The sequence below is a fragment of the Chlorocebus sabaeus genome, chromosome 19, assembly GCF_047675955.1.
Source record: "Chlorocebus sabaeus isolate Y175 chromosome 19, mChlSab1.0.hap1, whole genome shotgun sequence".
In the NCBI taxonomy this organism is placed as follows: domain Eukaryota; kingdom Metazoa; phylum Chordata; class Mammalia; order Primates; family Cercopithecidae; genus Chlorocebus; species Chlorocebus sabaeus.
In genome coordinates, this window is record NC_132922.1 from 34,828,470 (window position 1) to 34,847,535 (window position 19,066).

Consider the following 19,066-nt stretch of genomic DNA (forward strand, 5'->3'; position numbering starts at 1 on the left):
ACTCAATCTTTGGCCCAGGGTAAGTGCAGAAATGCTGACCAAGACCCTAGACCCGGACTCAGGGACTCTTAAGAATCTGCTTGGTGCTCTACCTCACTGTGGCTGAGCTGGTGTATGAGGTGCAACACAGAGTTCCCTTTACTTTCCCCCCTGCTTTTCTCAAACAGAAGAAGTCTTTCATCATAGCAAACACAGCTGGAAATGTGCCAGGTCACACCTGAAGTTAGCACTTCTCAGGCCCAGTACCCATGGGGTATTGCCTGGGTATCACTGTTTTTTCATTCTGGGTACAGGGGTCCTTGAGTCAGCAGGTGAGGAATTCTGCCAGGTCTTTACTGACATGGCAGCACTGACTTTAATGTTAAGTCCCCCAGTCACTGTGCTCTCGCTCTCCCAAATTCACAGGTTTCTCTGTGTTGTGTGGCTGCTGCTGGGTGGGGGGTGGGGGAGTGGTGTTGTGAGCACTCCCTTAGCTGCTCTGGCTGGTGTCTTAGGCCACATTCTCCCCACCCTCCACATTCCACTGGCTCCAAGCCCAACTCCGCAGTATGGCTTGCCTAATAATTGAAGTCCTTGTGGCCTAGACTGCCCCTTAAGTTCTCTTAGGGTCCAGTAGCACTTCAACTCATGACGGCAAGGCTTGTAAAGACTCAAGCTCCCAACACTGAGGGAGATTTTCCTCTTGCTGGGGCCAATCCAAATGCTCCCTCTATTGGCCAATGTCAGCTGAGTACAGTCTGGTTCTGCTTTTTACTGTGACAGGGTAGTGCTGAGTTTATTGCAAAGTCTCACAAACTGTGCTCTCCCTCTCCCAAACTTTCGATCTCTGCACTACGTGGCCACTACTGGTGGTTGAAAAAGAGGTGGCATCGGTGTTTCCAGACTGTCATTTTTTTGTGTCTTCACCAATGTCTCTTTCAGTGATATGAAGTTAATACTAGGTACTGTGAGTGCTTACCTATTTTTTGGTCCCGTTGACAGTGCTTCTTGAATATAGTGAGTTATGAAAATTTGGTGTTTTGGTAAGGGGATGAGCGGTGTAGGCTTCTATTCTGCCTTCCTACTCTGTCTTTGCCTTAAATTTTTTAGATTCAGGGAATACGTTTGCAGGTTTGTTACATGGATATATTGTGTGATGTTGAGCTATGTGGGATATTACTGATCCCATCACCAAGGTACTGAGTATATATTGTGGAATATAATTGATCCCATCACCAAGGTAGTGAGCATAGTACCCATAGTTTCTCACCCCCTGCCCTCTTCTCAGTGTCTATTGTTGACATCTTTATATTCATGAGTACCCCATGTTTGGATCCCACTTATAGGCAAGAACATGTGGTACTTTGTTTTCTGTTCCTGTATTCATTTCCTTAGGATAATGGCCTCCAGATGCATCCATGTTGCTGCACAGAACATGATAGTATTCCTTTTAATGTGTGCATAGTATTTTATGGTATTTATGTAGCATATATTTCTATCCAATTTATTGATTCACATGTAAGTTAATTCTATGTCTTCCCTAATGTGAATAGCAATATGATGAATGTACAAGTGCATGTGGGGTTTCTTTTTGTAGAATTTCACATTTTCTTTTGGATATATACTCAGTAATGGAATTGCCGGTTTAATGGTACTTCTGTTTTAAATTCTGTGAAAAATCTCCAAACTGCTTTTCACAGTGGCTAAACTAATTTACATTCTCACCACAGTGTATAAGCATTCTATTTTCTCTGAAGTCTAACCAGAATTTGTTACTTTTTTACTTTTCAATAGTAGCCATACTGAATAATATGAGATGGTATCTTACATTGATTTGCATTTCTCTGATGATTAGTGATGTTGAACATTAAGAAAACCATGCCATTAAAACACTGACAAGGGACATAAGCAGACACTTCTCAAAAGAAGACATACAAGTGGGATTCTTATTCTATCACAATAAGCTGCCTTTCTTTTGAAAAATACAAAATCAGACCATTTGAAAATTCACTTTAATTTTAGTGATTGACAGTATGTTTCCCCTTCTCTATCTCCTTTTCTTATTTGTGAATTTTTTTCTGATCATTATGAATCCACTCAGCAGAGTAACCTCCATTCTTAATCTGTGAGAATTGTGCTGATGAGCTAGTCAGCTCTCTTAAAATCACCAACAAGGCTGGGCGCGGTGGCAAAAGACTGTAATCCCAGCACTTTGGGAGGCCGAGACGGGCGGATCACGAGGTCAGGAGATTGAGACCATCTTGGCTAACACGGTGAAACCCCGTCTCTACTAAAAAAATACAGAAAACTAGCTGGGCGAGGTGGCGGGCGCCTGTAGTCCCAGCTACTCTGGAGGCTGAGGCAGGAGAACGGCGTGAACCCGGGAGGCGGAGCTTGCAGGAAGCTGAGATCCGGCCACTGCACTCCAGCCTGGGCGACAGAGCGAGACACCGTCTCAAAAAAAAAAAAAAAAAAAAAAAAAAAAAAAAAATATATATATATATATATATATCACCAACAAAAGAGTTTTAAATTTCCTAGTTGGTAATACATTTTTAGCGTGCCACCGGGTACTCTTAGAACAATGATTTCTGGTCCAGGCATTATGGATTATGATGATTAGTTCTCTGGATTTCTATAAGCTTTGAAATTAAGAGGTATAAATCTAAAATAAATTGGACTTCATACTCTTTATGCATTTATTGTGTTTGTTAATTATTCCATAGGAAAACAGACAAAAGACTTCTGTAGAATTCAATTCTGTTTCACCATATTTAGGGTTACAAGAAGGGAATTACATTGACGTAATTGAGACACTGAATTAACCTCAGTCATCACATGTGATTTTTCTAGAGTTTTTTTAATGGTACTGACGTTCTTTTCAATATGTCAATACCTAGCTTGGGTTTCTGGGGGAGACATGAGTAGCTAGTACTATCCCTCTAAAACATAATGTTCATGAGTTGGAATAATAGTGTGATAAGATAGTCTTCAAGATGATGCCCTCAATTTCTTTCCTCCCTGCGTGCACATACTGCTCTTTACATTGACAGGTAGAGTCAAATCTCCCATTTCTTGAATCTGTGCTGGTCACAATGACCTGCTTTACCAATAGGATGCAGCAGAAGTCATATTCTAGGACCTCCAAGGCTAGTTCATAAGAAGTTTTGTAGTATTGCCCTGTGTGTCTTGAGACCAACTACCACGTTGTGAGGACTCCAGGTAACGTGGAGAGGTCAGATAGGCATCACACAGCAGCCAATGTGCACTGCCAGCCATGTGAGTAACCCGTCTAGGATCTTTAGCCTAGTTGAGCTTTCAGGTAACTTCAGCAGCAGCCAACGAACAGCAACGGCAAGAAAGACTCCAAAAGAGAACTTTTGTAGCGCCCGTCAACCCACAAAACCATGAGAAATAATGTTATTTAAAATTACTAAACAATAACAGTAAACAAGAGTAAACAATAAATAATTCCTTAAGTTTTGGAATAGCTTACTATTCCGCAAGACAGAGCTAGAACAAGTACTAAATATTGCAAAATACTGAACAAGTATAAGTTTACTTGTGTAATATACTTGTATATTTTAAAGCCATTGACATTTCTGGACAGAGTGTAGAAGTGAGCACTGATTAAATGATTCCCAAGAGAAGTTGTCTGTTGTGTCTCATCATCATGATTTACCAATGGGAGCTGTATTTTGCTTTTGGAAAATATACCTTTTAAACTTCATTTAAAAAAATATACTAACAATTGTTTAGAAAGGCATATGCTATTTTGAAAAAAAATTTGAGAGAACCAGAAAAATGTAAACTTCAAGTCTCTAATCGTATTTATATGCTATTTAACCCATAAATCCAAAGTCTGATGGCAAATATGCTTATGTTACACTGATATTTGGATAAATAAGTTAAATTAACAGTTTCCTTTTTAAATGATAGGCCTTATAATTGGTATAACGTTGAGATGACTGCAGTGGATGGGCTCATCACCATAATAATATTTTCTCTTTAATACTTTTTCGGAACATTAAGTGACAACCAGAGAGTCTAAAACTGGGTTCCATAGCAGTAATAAAATCAGAGTGACACTTAATTTGCAGCAATGGGATTGGAATTCTTGCTGTTGAGGTTGGTGGTAGCAAATTCAATTATGGGTGGCTTCTGCTTCATGCTTAGATGGTGTGTTGGAACATTTCCTGTTTAGAACTTCCTAACGCTTCCTGACTAGAGCTGTTTACAACAGAAATAAACCCCTCCGATTCTGAATTTAGCCAATTTACTGTTATAATTTGTTCATGCGTTTCTACTTTCATGTAGACAGAAATTGTATCTGATACCTCTTTTTCTTCAGCAATGGTGTGCCTGGCACCTAGTTGAATTGTCAGGTTTGTTGAATAAGTAAAGTAAAATTACACCAGAAGTAAACTATTAAATTTATCAACTTTACTCCGAAAACATATAGCTAAGTAAGATGTATGAATTAATTCACTCACTTACTCAACTAACATTTATTAAGTGACCACAGTATACTATGAGCTAGGAATATGGCAGTAAACAAATCTCACCTTGTCTCAAACTTCAGTGGATCCAGGAGTCTCTAGAAGTTTAATTCTTGCTCAATCAGCAATTTCTTTTCACTGAAGACTTGACAAGAAAGTTGGAGAAAGCAAGAGTGTGTGAACCCAGCAGATGTTTGTGATGCATCTACTGCGTTCCAGAAGCTATAGCGACACAGGATCTGCCTGTCTCCTAGGAAAAGTGAACACTAAAAACATTATTTTAAGCAACAAAAAATGCCAAGTATGCCAAGCGATGAAGAGGCAAAGCACTGGGTCCCAAGAGTATAATGGGCACTGAGCCTAGCGTGGGGTCCAGACGTCTCTAGCATGGTGCCCTCCTAGGTGGTTGTTGTCCCTCCTTGTTGCTCCTGCTGTCTTCTTCAGTTACATCTGCTTCTCTGCATTTCTTCATTTTACAGTGTGTGGGATGCAGTTATCTCCGAACAGGAATAGGCAACTATACACCTATTATGTTGTGCTTGATGCTCTGCATTGATGTACACTGGGCCCAGGTTACCCTGGTGGACTGCTTGGGCCATTCTTGTCATCTGGCTCTGAAGATTTTGTACACAGAGATGTACTTGCCAGATGGGGAAGCCAGAGATCTGAGGTCCTCTGTTGAGGCCACTCTCACCCTGCTTATCTTCCCTGACATACCTAACAGATGAAGCTCAGGTGAGCGATGCACGTCAGGCCACAGTGTGGACCATGTACAATTCTTCAAGCTCCAGCTTTACCTCTCTTTCTTAGTGCTCTCTTAGGACAATATATTTAGATGGAAGCAAATGAAAATAATATTATTAGGGGATAAGATTCAAATCAATCCCATTTGTAAAAAAAGGAAGTAGATTATTTGTGAACTGTAATACTTTATTTTTAGTGAGAAATCACCTTAAAATTTGGAACCTGGATACAAGATAATTACTTCATTCTGCAAATGTTCAAATGTTTAGTAGTAAACTATATGCCAGGACTGTGCTAGGTACTAGGGATACATGGTTGAATATATAGTATAAGATTCCTTGGAGTTTCATACAAATGTCTAATGCAGCATATAGACAGTGTGGTAAAAAGAGACTTCTGAGATGCACAGAGGACAGGCAATAAAGCGTCTTTGAATGGTGGATAAATGTGCTTGGACATTTCACTCAGGGCTGCTGGAAGTTTTTGAAAATCAGTGGTCTCAGAGTTTTGGCATTTTCAGGCCCTGCTAAGTACTTTATTTCTAGCTGATTATTGGCCACAATTACTGATCATCAATTGGCTCTGTCTGATCCAGCAACTCCACCACTGAGTATCTAAACAAAGGAAAAGAAATCAATGCATCAGAAAGATACCTGTACTTGTATGTTTGTTGCAACACTATTCACAGTAGCACAGATATAAAGCAACCTAAATGTCCATCAACAGATGATTGGCAAAAGAAAATGTAGAAAATAAACACTGTGAAATACTATTGAGGCATAAGAAAGAATAAAATCATAACTTTGGAGACACATGGATGGAACTGGAGGCCATTATTGTAAGTGAAACAAGCCAGACACAGAGTAAACATCATATTTTATCACTCATAAGTGGGTGCTAAAAGATGTGTAGGTATTGATGTAGAGAGTGGAATGATGATGGAGACTCAGCAGGGTGAGGGGATGGATGGGGTGAACAGTGAGAAATTACTTAATGGGTACAATGTGCATTATTCAGGTGATGGATACCCTAAAAGCCCTGACTTCACCACTATGCAATCCATGATTACAGCAAAATTGCACTGAAATAACCCATAAATGTATACACAAAATGTCTTAGACCTCTCTCTTCTCTCATAAGCCTCAGAGCCCAGTGATCCCCTTGGATCTCTTCAGTCTGCTAAGTTTTGACTTCCCTTCCTAAGGTGATTTTGGGGAGAGATAAGGGAGTGTTTCAGGAAGATGCTCTCAGGCACACTGCTTCTGAAGAAACATTAGAGGCCCTTGTGGTGGCCTTTATCTATTCACTGCTTTAAGCAAGGAATAAAAGATCTGAGGCTAAAACGAAAAAAACTGTGTTTCCAACCCACCCTTCAGACCTGACAGAAGTGATTTTAGAATTTTAAGGGAACAGCTTTATTCCTGACCCAAAGGGCACAGTAGTGCAAAGGCCAATGTCATGTAAGTACCTTTTCCCGCATCTGTAACATTACTCCAAGATACTATTCCCACAGCTGGAATTGGTACAATGTTTTGACTGAGGTACTGGAAAAGCCTATGAGCCCATTATCATTTGAGCATAAGAATAATGTAAAATTTGGCAGAATTTTATTTGAAAGAACTATTTATGCAATTTTTCGTTAGCTGATTTATATTGCGGTTATTTCAAACAATAAAAATCAGGTTGGTATGTTGTTAGCTAGAAATATTTACAATAACACATGGTCTTGATGATCTCACATGACGAATTGAAGATTAAAGCAAAATAATTTATCTTAGGGAACTTTGTGACAGTTTCTGTTTAACTGTGCCTAATAATGACTTCAAACTGTTGTGCATGTATAGAGAACTCCTGACTGAAGAGACTTTTTTTGACTATTGTGCTACATTTATTATTGTAACGTCTTAAGATCTGGGGGAACATACCTTTAGTCTCAGTTGGTCCAGTAAATGTTTTGGAGTAAGCTTCTGTGTTATGTGCTGAGTATTGAAGCAACAGTGGAGACAAGGCTGCTGCCCTCGCAGAGTCTTGGGGAGAAAACCTGATAGAGTATGACAGGGAACACGCTGGGAGCATCCCAGAATGCTAACAGTGCACACAGATGGAACACCTGCCCTAGAACGGGGGAGGGTCGGACAAGGAGAGGTGTCAGGAAAAACAAGGAAAGATCTGCAGGAATAGAAAGACACTTGAGAAATCCATGGGGAATGAAAAGAGAATGGCTGAGCAGCAGCAGACTGTCAAGAAGGAAACCAAGAAGGAGCAGCCAAAGAGGTTGACAGAGAACGAGGAGAAAGATGGTGACACTGAAGCCAAGGAAAGGAAAGTGTTTCAATGTTTCTGGAAAAAATATCACAAGCTCTGCCTTAACCTTGCTGTTTTATGAGTCATATAGCCACATTCCACGTTCTGAGATGTCCAGCACTAAAGATTTTTCTTTTAGTTTGCTTAACCCAGCATTTGCCAGAATAATCTGGGCTCAGCGTGAGTGTGTGCGTGTGTGTGTGTGTGTGTGCATGCACACCGTGTGTTCCACTAATATCTCACTGGGGCTACTGTTCTATACAACATAATTTTTAAAACACTAGTTTTATCCATCCAGTGTTCAGCTGCAGCAATATTTACAAAGGTCAACTTTGACCATGTGTCTTAGTTACTAAAGAAAACAAAACAAACTAATGAATAAAGCCCACCCTGCAGGGGCTCCTCACTACCTGTACAATGGAGCCCACCTGGCTTGGCCTGGGTGCCCTGTGCTGACCTGGCCTTGCTGCCACCTGCCTGCTCCTTTGCCTCCCCTTTCCTCCTGGAGAAGGTAGGGATGCTCTGAGCTTTGGCCAGCATGGAACATGTGCCCTTCTCCTAAAGCAGACCATGTTTTCCTGAGTCCACTTTAATCTGTTTTAAGGGTATAGATCAAACAATGTATATTTTCTAGCCTCTCTTTGTCTCCCCTTCCAATCTCCATACAGAGATCTGGCCTTTCCTTAAAGTTTTTCATCAGGTGTCACTCTGTATGCAGTTTTCCTGCCACTTCTGCAAAGTATGCACTTTACTGGTACATAAATTTTGCTATACCAGCCCAGGTTTTTCATTTATGTATCATTTTATATCATCTTTTTTTCTTAGAGCTTATTTCACTTATTTATTCAATCTTTCCACAATATAATTGTATGTCATTTAATTTTATATTTATTTTCATTGGTATTCCTATATCTTTTCTGTAAAAATGGAGACTTTCAAAATAGATCTTCACTAATGTTGACAGAAAGTTTTAAGTCTTTGTCTCAGCCAAAAGGAGTTCCCCGCATGAATGAGGGAATGAAACACTTGCATTGTTGCATTAGATATTATTACAGAGAAAGAGAAACGTGTGTAATGGAAAATTGCTAACTTTGCCTCAGGGAGATCAGGATGATTCACTGAGAAAGTTTGAACTGGTTTAGAAAGCATGGTTCTGAGTTGTCTAGAAGGAGAAAAAGTTAGGGTAGGGCATAAGAAGTAATGCCCACATCAAAAAGTTAGAAAGATCTCATATTAACAACCTAACATCACAACTGAAATAATTAGAAAAGCAAGAAGAAATCAACCACAAAGCTTGCAGAAGACAAGAAATAACTAAAATCAGAGATGAACTGAAACAAATTGAGACATAAAAAACTGTTCAAATGATCACTTAATCAAGGTTTTTTGAAAAAAAATAAGATAGCAGTAGTTAGACTAATGAAGAAAAGAGAGAAGATTCAAATAAGCACAATTATAAGTGATGAAGAGAATGATACCACTGACCCCACAGAAATAAAAATAACGATCAACAACTACTATGAACACTTCTACACACACAAACTAGAAACCCTCGAAGAGATGAATAAATTCCTGGATACATACACCCTCTCAAGACTGAACCAGGAAGAAATTCAGTCTCTGAACAGACCAATAATGAGCTCCAAAAATTGAATCAGTAGTAAACAGCCTACCAACCAAGAAAAAGAAAAGAAAAGAAAAAGAAAAAAGCCCAGGACCTGATAGATTGACAGTCAAATTTTAACAGATGTACAAAGAAGAGCTAGTACCATTCCTACTAAAACTATTTCAAGAAATAGTGGAGGAGGGACTTCTTCCCAACTTGTTCTATGAGGCCAGCATCATCCTGATACCAAAGCCTGGCAGTGACACAACAAAAAAAGAAAGCTTCAGGCCCAGTAACCTTGATGAACATCCATTCAATAATCCACAACAAAATCCTGGCAAACCGAATCCAGCAGCACATCAAAAGGGTAATTCACCACAGTGAAACCCCGTCTCAACTAAAAACACAAAAAATTAGCTGGGCATGGTGGCAGGCGCCTATAATCCCAGCTATTCAGGAGGCTGAGGCAGGAGAATGACTTGAACCTGGGAGGAGGAAGTTGCAGTGACACAAGATTGTGCCATTGCACTCCAGCCTGGGAGACAGAGCAAGACTCCGTCTCAAAAAAAAAAAAAAAAAAAAAAAAAAATTACAAAATGTAGCCAGGCGCGGTGGCAGGCACCTGTAGTCCCAGCTACTCGGGATGCTGAGGCAGGAGAAAGCCGTGAACTCAGGAAGCAGAGCTTGCAGTGAACTGAGATTTCACCACTGCACTCCAGCCTGGGAAACACAGTGAGACTCTGTCTCAAAAACAAAACAAACAAAGAAACAAACAAAAAACACTGCTCAACGAAATCAGAGAAGACACAAGCAAATTTAAAAACATCCCATGCTCATAGATAGGGGGATCCAATATGACTAAAATGGCTATACAAAACAAAGCAATTTACAGATTCAATGCTATTCCTATTAAACTACCAATGAAATTCTTTACACAGCTAGAAAAAACTATTGTAAAATACATATAAAACTGAAAAGAGCACAAATAGACAAGGCAATCCTAAGCAAAAAGAACAAAGCTTGAGGTATCACGTTACCTGACTTCAAACTAAACTACAAGGCTACAGTAAGCAAAACAGCATGATACTGATAAAAACAGGCATATAGACAAATGGAACAGAATAGAAAGCCCAGAAATAAACAAGGCTGCACATCTGTGACCATGTGATCATCAACAAAGCTGACAAAAGGAGCAATAAAGAAAAGATTCTTCATTCAATAAATGGTGTTGGGACAACTGTGGAAGATTGAAGCTGGATCCTTTATTTATACCATACACAAATAAATAAATAAACTCAAGATTGATTGAAGACTTAAATATAAAACCTAAAATTATAAAAACCCTAGAAGACAATCCAGGCAATACAATCCTGGACATAGGAAAGGGCAAAGCTTTCATGACCAAACTCAATAGCAAGAAAAGCAAACACTGACAAGTAGGATCTAATTAAACAAAAGAGTTTTTGCATAGCAGAAAAAAAAGAAAACTATCAACCGAGTAAACAGAGAACCTAGTGAGTGGAAGAAAACGTTTGCAAACTATGCGTGTGAAAAAGATCTACTATCCAGCATCTATAAGGAACTTAAATTTATAAAGAAAGAAACAACCTCATTAAAATGTGGGCAAAGGACATGAACAGACACTTTTCAAAAGAAGACATACATATGGCCAATAAATGTATGAAAAAAACCTCAGCATCACTGATCATTGGATAAATGAAAATTAAAACCACAATGAGATGGCCGGGTGTGGTGGCTCAGGCTTGTAATCCCAGCACATTGGGAAATCGAGGCAGGCAGATCATGAGGTCAAGAGATTGAGACCATCCTGGCCAACATGGTGAAACCCTGTCTCTACTAAAAATACAAAAAGTACCTGGGTATGGTAGTGCACACCTGTAATTCCAGCTACTGGGGAGTTTGAGGCAAGAGAATCACTTGAACCCAGGAGGCAGAGGTTGCAGTGAGCCGAGATCATGACACTGCACTCCAGCCTGGTGATAGAGTGAGACTCCGTCTGAAAAAAAAAAAAAAAAAAAAAGAAATCACAATGAGATACCATCTCACACTAGTCAGAATGGCTATAGTTAAAGAGTCAAACAATAAATGCTGGTGAGGTTGTAGAGAAAAGGGAACTTAAACACTGTTGGTAGGAGTGTAAATTGGTTCAATCACTGTCGAAAGCAGTTGGGCAATTCCTCAAAGAGCTAAAAGCAGAACTACCATTCAATAGATCTGCTCACAATTCCATTACTGTGTATATTCCCAGAGAAATAGAAATTATTCTACCATAAAGACACGTGCATGCAAATGCTCATTGCAGCCCTATTCACCACAGCAAAGACATGGAATCAACCTAAATACTCACAGTAACAGACTAGATAAAGAAAATGTGCCACATATACATTATGGAATACTATGCAGCAATAAAAAAGAGATTACGTCTTTTGTGGCAACACGAATGAAGCTGGAGGCTATTATTCTTAGCAAACTAACACAGGAACAGAAAACCAAATACCAAGTGTTCTCAGTTGTAAGTGGGAGCTAAATGATAAGAACTTAGAAACTCAAAGAGAAAAACAACAGACATTGGGGTCCATTTGAAGTTAGAAGGTGGGAGGAAGGAGAAAAGTAGAAAACATTGCAATTGGGGACTGGGCTTAATACCTGGGTGATGAAATCACCTGTACAGCAAACCCCTGTGACATGTGTTTACCTATGTAACAAACCTTCACAGGTACCCCCAAACCTACTATAAAAGTTTTCAAAAGTTAATCCTTAAAACCTCTTAGCAAAAAGCATAAGCAAAAATCTTATAACATTAAATTTGGTGATAGTTTCTTGACTGTGACACCAAAAGCATAGGCCACAAAATATAAAATAGATAAATTGGACTTGATTAAAATGTGAAACTTTTCTGTTTTTTTGATATGAAAAACACTCTGTTGTTCGTGGTTTTTGATCAGGAAAAAACCCTTCTCTACTAAAATTTCTTACAAAAACATGAACAACAGAGTGAAAAGACAATCAGCAAATGGGAGAAAAGATTCCCAATGTATCTGACTAGGTACATAAGGTATAATATAATAAGCAGAATATACAAAGAACTTCTAAAACTTAACAACAAAACAAAACAACATTTACAAAAGGGCAGAGGACATGAATCTATATTGGGTCAATAAGTCTACAGAGAAATGCTCAGCATCACCGGTCATTAGGGACATGCAAATCAAAACCACAATGCGATATCACATTACATCTATTAGGGTGGCTATATAAAAAACAAAACAACAAAAATGAAAAAGAGCAAGTACTGGCCAGGATGTGGAGAAAGTGGAACCCTGGTGCATGTCTGGTGAGAATATAAAATGGTTTATCGACTGTGACAAATAGTTTGGCAGTTCATCAGCAAGTTCTCCGTAGAATTACCGTATGTTCCAGCAACAGGTGGAACAGTTCCATGTGTTCCAACTACAGGTGTATCCAAACTAATCAAACGCAAGGACTTAAGCTGCAACCTCTGCCTCTGGGGCTTAAGCGATTCTCATCCCTCAGTCTCCCGAATAGTTGGGACTAAAAACATGTACCACCACGCCCAGCTAATTTTTGAATTTTTACTAGAGACGAGGTTTCACCACGTTGATCAGGCTGGTCTCGAACTCCTGAGCTTAAGTGACATGCCTGCCTCAGCCTCCCAAAGTTTTGGAATTACAGGTGTGAGCCACCATGCCTGGCCTCTGTTATTCAATCTAAGAACCGCTGCCCGGGCGTGGTGGCTCACTCCTGCAATCCCAGCACTTTGGGAGGCCGAGGTGGGTGGATCACCTGAGGTCAGGAATTCAAGACCAGCCTGATCAACATGGTGAAACCCCATCTCTACTTCAAACACAAAAAATTAGCTGGGTGTGGTGGTAAGCACCTGTAATCCCAGCTACTCGGGAGGCTGAGGCAGGAGAATCACTTGAACGTGGTAAGCAGATATTGCAATGAGTTGAGATCGTACCACTGCACTCCAGCCTGGGGCATCAGAGCGAGACTTTATCCCCCCCACCAAAAAAAAAAAAAAAAAAAAAAACCTGCATGCAGAAATGTGTTCAGGTTTTAAAATTTTGTTCACTTATGCACTGATACTTTTACACCAATTTTTATAGCAGCATCATTTATAGCATAAAATGTAAAAACAAATCCAGATATCTTCTAAGAGATAAACAGGCAAAGAAAATGAGGTATATACACACAACAGAGTATTATTTAGCCTTAAAATGAATGCAGTGTTGATGGGCATGGTGGCTCAAGCTTATAATCTCAGAGCTTTGGGAGGCAAAGATGAGAGGATCTCTTGAGCCTGGGAGTTTGAGACCAGCCTGAGCGACACAGCAAAATCCCATATCTACAAAAAGTACAAAAATTTCTAGGCTTGATCCTGTGTGCCTGTAGTCCCAGCCACAGGGGAGGACCATCTGAGTCAGAAGGATCAGTTGAGCCTGGGGAGGTTGAGGCAGCAAAGAGTCAGGATTGCATTGTTGTGCACTCCAGCCTGGATGACAAAGAGAGACTCTATCTCAGGGAAAAAAAAAAAAAGCAAGGCTGATACATGCTACAACATGGATGAACCCTGAAGACATACTATGTAAAATAAGCCAAATACAAAAGGATAAACATTTAATATCAAATTTCGTGTGTAAGGGAATGTCATATGAGGCTGGCCAATTCTCAGCAGGAGCAGATTGTAGGGATGTTAGAACACTGGTGACTCATTATGTTTACACACCAGGTCATGGCTGGCAAAGTAGGGAGGCAAGTGCTGCTTTGTTACCCATCTACCCCAATGATTGTTCTGAGTCCTGGGGCTGTTATCTGGTGCCTTCCAAGGCTGAACGTCTGTGTAGATATAATTCTGTGCCTCATCTGGGGAGCAGAAAGTTGCATGGGGTATAAGGAGCAGCAATGATGGCCAGCAATAGCTCTGAGGCTTCCAAATCTGGCTGCCAGTTACTGTCTTTGCAGAGCTCCACACAGGAGATTGGCAAAAAGGTGTTAATGGGGTAACACTGTTTCCTCTGGTGAGGGGCAGAAGCTTGCTGCTGCCAACAAGGGCCAGCATTGAAATGAGGTGAGCGGAAGAACAGAGGGTTCTCCAAACCAGCCCAGAGATGGCTGAGAAAGGGCCTCTGCACAGACACCGCCATGACAACTCTAAAGAGCTCTGTCCCATATATTAACACGCATATATATACATATATGAATACACACACGCAGATATAGACATAGAGGTAGATATTTATTCTATTGCTTCTATTTCTCTGAGTAAGTCTAATACAACCTATAACTAGCAAAAGATCACATAAGTTATCAAAAATATACAACAAGAAAAGTCCAGAACCAGATGGTTTCACTGATGAATTGTTTTAAACATTAAAAGTTGTAACTCCAATGTTTCTCACTCTAACAATTGCAATGAGTCAATGCAATATACCAACTCAGTTGAATGAATTTTAGAAAGGAACATGATCATCTCAATTAATAGACTAAAAATTTGACATAATCCAAAACACTTTGATAAGAGCACTTAGTAAACTACATATAGACTAAAACTTTTATATGTACCTCAATAAAAGGTACATATAAAAAACTCAAAACTACCATTACATGCAATGGTGAAAGACTTAAAAACTTTCAGGCCAGAATAATTGAGCAATACAAGAAAAGAGACACTACAATTGGAAAAGTAATAAGCTTATTTCTACGTAGAGATGTTATAATTATATATATATGTACACACACACATATAATTAAAATCCTAAGTAATGATAACACTGTTAACACCAACAATCAAATTCTGCAAAGTTGTAGGATACAAGATCAATACATACACATTCATGGACTAGAATTAAGGGTCAGGAAATAAATCCATACATGTAATTTTTTAATGTGGACTTGACAAAGCTGCAGGAACTGTTGGAAACAATCTAGTTCATGTATTTTAGCCCAATTTTTAAATTTTTATTCTATTTTTATTTTTATTTTTTAGGAGAACTAAATCAAAGAGATTTTATTCAACTTTTTAGATGAGGAAAACAAATGATACAAAATAAGTCATAAGAAATGCTTTCTTATACCAGTATCTCAACTTTCAATGTTTTACAAAATACTCACACAGCAAATATGAAAAGCTTCAACACTCCTCCTTTGTAACTTGCTGCAATAAATGCAGCTTTAACAAACATACAAATTTCTTCTGTATCTTAAAAGTTGAATTACTAATTTTTATGATGTTACTCATATTTTTATTCATATACTTTTAATGACATCATTGCCAATACATAATTTTCTTTAACTTTATTTTTACATTAAGCCAACATCTGTCATGTAGCCATCAAAAATCTTACAGTAAATTACACAGGTTTGTAGTCCAATTTAGACTCTAGCTTCTTAGAATCAGCCACTTTTCTGACTGCTTTCATGAAGTCGTCCTGTACTACAAAATCATGATCAGCACGAATTGCGAACATACCTGCTTCAGTACAAACATTTCTCAGGTCTGCTCCATTAAAGCCATCTGAAAGCTTCACAATTGCTTCATAATCTATTTCACCATGCTTTGTAATGGGACCTGCGTGGATTTTCAGTATGTCTAACCTTGCTTGTTCATTTGGCAAATCAATATGTGTTTTTCTATCTAATCTCCCTGGACGCAGCAAAGCAGGATCCAGTGTATCTGGTCTTGTAGCCATGATCATTTTAACTCTATGCAGAGTATCAAATCCATCCATTTGATTCAGCAACTCCATTAACGTTCTCCGAATCTCTCTGTCAGCTGAAGTACCCTCAGAAAACCGATGACCACCAATAGCATCTATTTCATCCATAAAAATGATGCATGGTCGATGGTCTCTGGCATAATTAAACATTTCTCTGATCAAACGAGCACTTTCACCAATGTACTTGTCTACAACTACTAGTTCTAGTTAATAGAACTAGATACATCCTTTAAGAAATTGCAGTCCAGCTGGCTAGCAACGCCTCGTGCCAAGAGTGATTTTCCCGTACCTGGTCGTCCATATAACAAACAGCGTTTTGGAGGTATGATTCCTACACGCTGAAGTAACTCCAGATTTGCAAGAGGTAATTCTATCACCTCTCTTAATTCCCGGATCTGTTCTGATAGCCCTCCAATCTCAGAATAAGAAACATTCCCAGGGTCCTCATGAGACATGTTATAAACCAATGGAGCCACCTCTTTTGGCAAATACGTCATGATAGTGTAGTCATATCCAAAGCAACTCTTGTTCCTGGCTTCAGCTCCCTTTTGTCAAACTGTGGACGACAACCCACAACATATCTTGGTGCATTGGTAGCTGTAACAATGAATTTTTCTTTAGTTCACTGTTTAAGCACTTCACCCACAATCTGCCCGACACTTTGTAGGGCCTTCAGATCATTCTCAGACTTTTCGAACTGCTTGGTAAGTTCTTTTAATTGTTCCCTTAACTCCTTAAGACGGCCGTCGATCTCCTTGTGCTCAAGCAGCTTCTTGCGGTAGTCCCGAAGCGCCTCCCCTCTAGGGTCCGCCATGATGAGAAGTCGTCTCTCACAGGGCATGCCGGGAATGGCCAGTGTTTTTTTGTTTTTTTGTTTTTTTTTTTTGAGACGGAGTTTCAGTCTTGTTGCCCAGGCTGGAGTGCAATGGCCTGATCTCGACTCACTGCAACTTCTTCCGTCTAGGTTCAAGCAATTCTCCTGCCTCAGCCTCCCGAGCAGCTGGGATTACAACCATGCGTCACCACGCTCGGCTAATTTTGTATTTTTAGTAGAGACGGGGTTTCACCAACTGTAACCAATCCTTTACCTTGGGTTGCTTTCTCATGAACCTTATAAAAGCCTGTCCTTCATGTCCCTCGGGTGAACCACAGATCACGGCTGGGTGCTTTCCATTTCACCAACCACTGCTGAAATAAACTGGTTAACATTTTAACAAGGACTCCCTTTAATTTCTAACAAGAGAGACTGGGGACCCCGCGGGCCACAGCTCCTCCCATGCACACACCAAGTCGGGTTTCTGCCCTGATGACCCACCTGGCATCCTTGAACAATCTGGGAAATACTCGGGGCTGTGGGCACAGAACAGGGCGTGGCACAGGGATGGGACCGGACAGCACGGGGTGGGAAGCATCAGAGTATTCCTTTTTTCTTCCTTTAGATTACAAAATGAGGAAAGTGTTGTGCTCTATACAAAATTCAAAAGGTACAAAAGAGCATGTTGAAAAGTTAGGTCTCCCTTCCAGACCACCATATCCCCAGGCACCCCAGGTTCCTTCCCTTTAGGAAATAATGTTACTGGTTTCCCATATGACTTTTCGGAGATTTTATGCCTGGACAGTATTTATGTATGTGTGTACATTTTTTTAAGAATATAGTAGTATATTGTGCACACTATTCTGTACCTTTCTTTCTTCACTTAACATATTCAGAGATTATGTCATCTCAGTACAGACCTCCCTGTTCTTTTTTTTTCAGCTGAGATATACATATCATACAATAAAATTTACCATTTTTAAGTATATAATCAGAAGCGGGTATGGTGGCTTATGCCTGTAATCCCAGCAGCTGGGGAGGCTGAGGTGGACAATCCCTTGAGGCAGGAGTTCAAGACCAGCCTGGGCAACAAAGCGAGACCTTAGACTCTAAAAATAAACATAAATAAAATTGACAATCCATTGGTTTTTAGCTTATTAACAAGTTTATGTAACTGCCACCACTGTGGGGGAAGCAGTGATGATAAAGGGAAATCCTATACCCTTTAGTTGTCACTCTCTATTCTTTCCTTCTCATCCCCTAGCGGTCACTAGTCTACTTTCTGTCTCTATGGACTTGCATATTCTGGATATTTCATATGAATGGGATCATACAATAAAAAAAAAAAAAGAAATTCCAGGAACACCAGAAATAGATTACACATGTTTTCTGCTATATAATTTGAAGTCCTATGAAGGTTTACAATATAATTCTACAAAAAATTTGACTGAGAAACTTTATATGCAAAAAGTATCATGTTAAATAGTAAAAAGAAGTCTAATTATTTTATGCAGGAATTTTCTTTTTCTTATCAGAACCTAATCGGAAAAATGTAAACTCTATATGCCAACAGCCTCTACTGTAGGGTGGTTTATTGTGTGTACTCATTTTATGGATTCCTTACAAAAACTTTTCCCATAGGAAAATTAGAACATTGCTCAACATATATTGAATTCCCAATTATTACCTTATTTCTCACTTTTTTTATGATTCTTTTTTTTATTATTATACTTTAAGTTCTAGGGTACATGTGCACAACGTGCAGGTTTGTTACATATGCATACATGTGCCATGTTGGTGTGTTACACCCATTAACTCGTCATTTACATTAGGTATATCTCCTAATGCTATCCCTCCCCTCTACCCCTCCCCACAATAGGACCCGGTGTGTGATGTTCCCCCTCCTGTGTCCAAATGATCTCATTGTTCAGTTCCCACCTATGAGTGAGAACATGCGGTATTTGGTTTTCTTTTCTTGAGATAGTTTGCTGAGAATGATGGTTTCCAGCTGCATCCATGTCCCTACAAAGGACGCGAACTCATCCTTTTTTATGGCTGATTCTGTCTTCTTTAACATGTAGATTACCATGACTGTATTTACACTTTCTGAATTGTCATATGTCTGTAATTTGTCTGTAATCTTAGCTTCAGAAGTTCTACAACAACATTCTCTAGGACTGGCACAGTGGCTCACACCTGTAATCCCAGCACTTTGGGAGGCAAAGGCGGACGGATCACGAGGCCAGGAGTTTGAGACCAGTCTGGCCAACATAGTGAAACCCCAACTCTACTAAAAGTACAAAAAAATTAGCCAGGCTTGGTGGCGTGCGCCTGTAATCCTAGCTACTCGGGAGGCTGA

The 19,066-nt window shown here is 39.6% G+C and overlaps 1 pseudogene; it reads right to left on the reverse strand.

The window, feature by feature from the left end:
- Positions 1-15,479: 15,479 nt before the first annotated feature.
- LOC103247653 (26S proteasome regulatory subunit 10B pseudogene) lies at positions 15,480-16,749 on the reverse strand (annotated as a pseudogene).
- Between the last annotated feature and the right edge of the window lie 2,317 nt (positions 16,750-19,066).